At 36.9% G+C, this 6,195-nt stretch overlaps 1 long non-coding RNA gene across 1 annotated transcript; it reads right to left on the bottom strand.

Moving 5' to 3' along the window:
• Positions 1-5,279: 5,279 nt before the first annotated feature.
• On the bottom strand, positions 5,280-5,898 carry LOC122656486. Its single transcript, XR_006332112.1, has 2 exons — positions 5,742-5,898; positions 5,280-5,430 (listed from the first exon to the last, which is right to left on the bottom strand). It is a non-coding gene; the product is annotated as an uncharacterized LOC122656486 (long non-coding RNA).
• Between the last annotated feature and the right edge of the window lie 297 nt (positions 5,899-6,195).

Genomic DNA, 6,195 nt, shown 5'->3' with positions numbered 1-6,195 from the left:
CCGACCTATACCTATGAGACCTGGGTTACCGGAACTAGCACCATCCATGTTGAATTTGTAGAAATGTTCAGGAGGAGCCAGCCATCTCACCCACCTAGGAGAACTTTGAGAGCGAGATAGAAAAAACTGAGCAAAATCTTTGACATTGGAGATAGCTTCTTATTGACATTCTCTTTTATTATTCCTTGGAGGTGGGTAGTTGGCCGGATAATACTTATCTACCTATCTCTTGTATTATAAGCTGAGAAAAGTTTTCATACACGGCCGTGTATGTCCTCTCTCACAAAGAAATGGAAAAGTCATAAACCCCCACCCATTAGTTAATGCCTTGAAATTCCCACTCTCACATACACGGCTTACACAGCCGTGTATGAAAATTTTCCCCTTTTAAGGAAGAAAAAAGATAGTTACAAAAACTTGTTATATCGTTTTCAAAGCATTGGATTGTATTTAAGGGCACGATGAAACCTCTTTCTTCTCCAACAATTAAGAATTTATGTTCTTTTGGAAGCTCCACATGAGGAGAGTTGAACATTCAACCTAACCAATTAATAAGTTTGTGATTTTGTGTAGGGAGCTTGGCTTTTACCTTCTGCCTTCTGCCTTCTGCCTTCTGCCTCTGGGGTGAAGCTTTGGATAGACTAAACTCACATAAATGTGAATCACCAAACCCCCCTTATTTTATGGGGTTTTGTTTCCTATGTTAAATGATCTTGTAAGATGTGTTTGGGTTGGAAATATGAATGGCAGGAGTAAAGTTTCTCAAGTTTTTAAGTCTCTATAGTCTCAACGAATTTCTAGGTTTTTAATTCCCTCTAGTTTTAACAGATTTCTTATCATCCAATTCTCACAATGAGAAAATAATTGATGGGAAGAAGAACGTTGCCCGATCATGTGGTCCCTGCACTGACAGAGGTCAATGAGGGGATGTGTAGGGGCATTGATCGGGTGGGATTTTTCATTTTGTGTGATGGGATAGTCCTTTCAAGGGGGCTGTGTGTGGGTGCAAGCTACACGTGACAAGGTAACATTCATGTGGCAAAAATTTGGAGAGGTAACACAGTTAACACAGCTGGTAAAAGTAGTGAGTGGATTGTTGGGACCAAACCCCATTTCAAACATTCGGGAGAGTTGTTCGGGTAGAGGATTTATGGGTTGTGGGAGGATCCACAATTTCACTATATTATGGCTCTGTTTGGTTGCAAGGGAAATTGAAGGTAAAACAAGTGAAAATTTTCTATTTTACAAGGAAAACTTTTGTAATCATATAAACTATTTAAATTTTGTAATTGTAACTTAACATAATTGTATAAATTACTTAAATTTCTAACCATATTTAGTAATGACATTGAAGGTCGTGCTTGGCGCATTGGTCAAGTGCTCACTTGCTGAATGCTTGATCATAGCCTCATGGGTTCAAGTCCTGAAAACAGTCAAACCAGGAGTAAGGCTGCGTACATTTGACCCTTCCCAGACCCTACTAAACTTGGGAGCCTTGTGCCCTGGGTACGGCCTTTTTTTTTAGTGATGACATTTTTAAAATGTCACTTTTATTTTACTTTATAAATCCAAGAGATTTGGATGTAAAAGTAAACTAAAACTTAATAATTAAATATAGAATGATATTGAATTAGTGATATAATCATTTGAAGTAATGATTACAAAAGTTTCTTTTTAAATTTAAATTTTCACTTCTCTTTGCTTTAATTTCCCTTATAATCAATTGGAACCCTCAAAATAAGAAGCAAGATAAAGAATTAGGCAGCCGAAACAGTTTCCAAACCCGAAACTGTTTCGGCTCCAAAACCCAAACCGGGCAACTTATGACCTCTTCTCTTATTTATTGCTCTAAGTTGTGTGTCTTACGAGGCTTGGTGAGTACTGCGATTCAATTGTCTTGCAGACTTTCTGTTGGGTTTGATATGGGGCTGTTAATCAGTGGGTTTGAATTGGTTTAGGTTTCACTGGTTTTCGGTATAAGAATAAGGTATAAGAATAAGTGAGTTCAAAACATTATCCAATAAAGGTGCATCAGTTTTGATTTGATTTTGATTTTGACTCAAGTTGGTTTCAGTTTATCATGTAAATATATTCAAAAATATGAAAACAATGTTGATTTCGCTGCGATTCGATTTGCCTTTGGTGTCACAAAGCTCCAATCTTTAAGGTTATTAAGCAGACCCAAGTGGGATTGAATTAGAAAAATTGAAAATGATAGAATATACAATTCCATTGGCAACTCCATAACAGTAATAATAGACAGATCCATGGATAAGCACTAAACTGCAATCATGCAATGTGATATCCCCATCAGCAGGCCACGACCCTACAAAAGAGAGGGAGAGAGAGAGAGAGAGAGGGAGGGGATGGGGGGGGGGGGGGGGAAGAAGGTTGGGTTTTTCTTCCCCCACAATGAGGAGATTCCCTATCTTTGTCAAAATTCGTACAATAAATAAAAGAGAATCATGGTGGGTGAAGTGAAACTTTCTCCAGAAAAGAACAAAAACAAGAAATTCTCACCATCATGGATATGGATTCAAGAATCAATAATAATGTTACAAGAAGACCAAAGAAACTGACAGCTTGATTAGGTTCTCTGTACGAGTGAAATAAAATCATAGCCCTCTACTCTGCTCTGCTCTGCTCCCATTAACTTGGCTTGAGAGATTCCATCCCACACTAAGCAACGTGTCAGATCCCTGTTTCATTAACTAGAAGATTAAGATATAAATAAGATCCCTGTCTCATTAACTAGAAGATTAAGATATAAATAAGATCCCTGTCTCATTCCACTTCTTTTTTGTCAAGTTCTTTGACATTGATTGGTGGGTCCCATAAGAGTTGTGGATAAGGATGTCTACGTGGCTTTACATTGACACACAATAATGATTAAGCTTTTCAGAGTACAAAGGTTTAACTTATTCTAATTAATTAATGTTTTAATTAAGAGCCCTTACAATTGGAGGAGGTTTTTTTTTTTTTTTGCTGACTCTTTCTTGTAGGGCTTATTCACTCCATTCAAATGGTACACCTAACGCAGCATCCAATCCATTTTTTTATTGCCACTATCCTTGCATCTTGTTTTATTAAATTCACAAAAATTATTAATGCAGAATTGAAGGATATTTGTGCCAAAAAAAAAAATTTCCCTTGTGCAAAGACCCCACAAACGAGTTTGCAAAAAAAGGAAATGTGGAGGAAAGAATTGAAGGACATTTGTGCAAAATTTGCTTCCAAAACAGGCAAGAACTGCTTTAAAATAGCCCACTTAGAAATAAAGTGAGCCTAAACATTCAAAGACCTACTAATATGCACAAAAGTACAAGAATCAAAACAAGACTTCAAATTCAAAATATCCATAAAAGACATGGTTTGCCCCGCGGTGGGGTTTAGTCCCATGTCGGTAGGGTGGGGTGTGTGTGTTTGTATTTATTTGCATTCTGCGACTTGAAAGGTTGGTTAACCCTTTTGAACTGATGTGCGCACTTGACAAAAAGAAAACTTCAAAATATCCAAAACTATAGTGGAGATAGTAGTTGGGGGTTGAAGAGGGGGGGGGGGGGGAGGGCAGGTTAGGAATGGGCTGAAGACACTGCACCAATGGCCTAGGATATTGAGGAGCAAGACCCTGCTCTTGGTTAAGCGTCTATACACGCACTGCAATGCCTCCTGCATATCTTGGACATTCCACTCTAAACAGGGCTGTCTTCAACTAAGATTAAAAAGCTTCATCTGCATGTTAGAAGTAGCTACAATGGTGTTCAAACAGAGGCTAGCTATAAATCCATCCTGTAAACAAGTACTGTGTACATGTATGGATAATTATGACCAGAACATTGCCAAATTAAAATAATTTCAGCATAAAAAGAAAACACTGCCAACCTAGCTCGCATAAAAATTTGCAAAAACTAATGAAAATGACCTCTTGTTTTGGTAGATTAATAGGGGGTATATAAATTAAAACTCCATGGACTCATGTTAAGTTTATGGCCTGAAGCCAAAACAAGCAAGTCACTATCAGAACAAAAACAAGAATTGAATGTAATACCAATTCCATCCACATTCGATGCTTTGAGGGCAACCAAGTGACCATTCCAAATAAATTTGGTCCATGAGAATATGAAGAAAAAATTTAAGTGTTTGATAAACAAATTCTTGTCACAAAAAGAATACAGAGTTGAGCCAAGCCATGCAATTCCTTCTAGATATTGATCACATCCTATCCATCCTGCCCATCAACATAGAAAGAATAATTATACATGAAATCTTATAGTTATTCAAATTCCAAAACCAATAAAAGCATGAATTGAAGTTGGGAGGAGAATATGATAAGGAACACCCATTTTTTACAGCATAGCCCAACCCAGCAATAGATGCTCCGGATTCCCACTCAAACTTGTCAAAAAAGGCACACTCATGCTAAAAATTCAAATATGATTCTGCTAAAGACAATGGACCATGAGAAAAGAAAGATGTGGCCAACTGAATGAACCGGTAAGGTTGGAAAACCTTAATCATGAAACATCAGGTTGAGGATTTGGTGTAATCTCGAAAGAGAGAAAATGCCTGTCATATATACAAATGGATCAAGGAAACCATTCAAATTCATGAATGCCTACTGTCATCTTACAGTACTGGTAACTATGAGCTCCAAGAAAGATGTTGGCTACCTTGGTTGGAGAAATAAATTTTCCAAAGACCTGGTTACAAACATTGATTATCAAAAACCATCCATTACAAAAAAATAAGAGACTCAAGGCAAGAAAGGGAGGATAGGGTAATCACTTTTTCGATCACATCTTCCACTTTAAAATTCTGACAGGGCAATAGCATTTGCCAAGCAAATTGCTACCCCAAAAATCTGAATTACATGTGTCACCCTATTATGAAACATCAGATATTACAGGATAATACTTCTTATGCAAGGGAGGTACTCTGTATCAATTAATTGAAGAAATTAATCTTTGCATGCCTGATTATCTTATCAGAGGTTTTCACTTTTATGAACATGGATCAGATAATTATATGCCATTTTCAATACATTTACTAAGGTATACTAAATGGTAAAACATTGACTAAGGCATACAAATACAAGGAAAGATAGCTAAGGTGAGGGTCGTACACTCATACAAATTATTTACAAAAGGATATCCACACATGTAAGAAAATCTCTGAGTCACACTTAATTAAACTATCCACTAGGCATTTAAATGTACATATGAACATAATAGTAATATACATCATTGACAGGGTATGATCAATCCTAAAGAATAGGTTTAAAAAAAAAGCAATTGCCTGTCTCATAAATCAAGGAACTCACCCAACGAATCTTCAAGCATGTTAAGGTCACTCTACGTATGTATCTTATAGATAGCTCCCAATCAGATAAACATACTATATTTTGAGAGAGGGTGGTGCTTGAGAATAAGCCTACAAAGAGCCCCACAAAGTTTGATATGGGACAGAAAAATTATGTATACGTAAGACAAAAGACTCCTTTTTAGTAGCTAAAGGAAAAGAAATGCTCAAACAGACCAGTTTAAATTGCTTATTCCTAAAGTTGACTTGGACTCAAAAGTACTAATATTTTACCTAAACTGAGAAACATGCAACTATATATATTATACTAATACACCATAGTCATCCATTACTAAATGATGACCATGGCTGTGGATTACAAAAATAACATCCAGCTACCTAGCAAGCAACAACCGGAGAATGACTGCCTTGACAGTAATTACCTCTCCAAACCTTAGCCGACTCATACAAACATCAAGTTCCATATCTGCTATGACTTCATCATCCAACTCTGCATCTGTGAATGTAAGAGCCCTTTGGAGCTTCCTGTGACAAAAGATCTCAACCTCAGCAATGGAGATGGCGTCACAGTCCGGTGATATGAAAGTGTATGCATAAAAACCTCTTATAGTTCAACAGTTTCATTCCATTTCCGAATGAAAGCATGCGGTCACACCTGAAATATGAACACATTTATGGCCCATATATGAGTGTCTACAATACAACATAATCTTGGAAGCATATGCAATTCATTATCCCTCATATGAGGGCGGACATGAAAGAATGAGGACATAAGAAAAACCACCTCTTTATGATCATTACTAGCATGAGTCATCTTTATAGTTTTTTACTTTCAGCAAATATACGCATAGCAAGATTACTGTGTAATATGCATGT

The sequence above is a fragment of the Telopea speciosissima genome, chromosome 3 (assembly GCF_018873765.1).
Source record: "Telopea speciosissima isolate NSW1024214 ecotype Mountain lineage chromosome 3, Tspe_v1, whole genome shotgun sequence".
Lineage (NCBI taxonomy): Eukaryota > Viridiplantae > Streptophyta > Magnoliopsida > Proteales > Proteaceae > Telopea > Telopea speciosissima.
The sequence above is the reverse complement of the archived record's forward strand: the minus strand, read 5'-3'. Positions and strand labels throughout refer to the sequence as shown.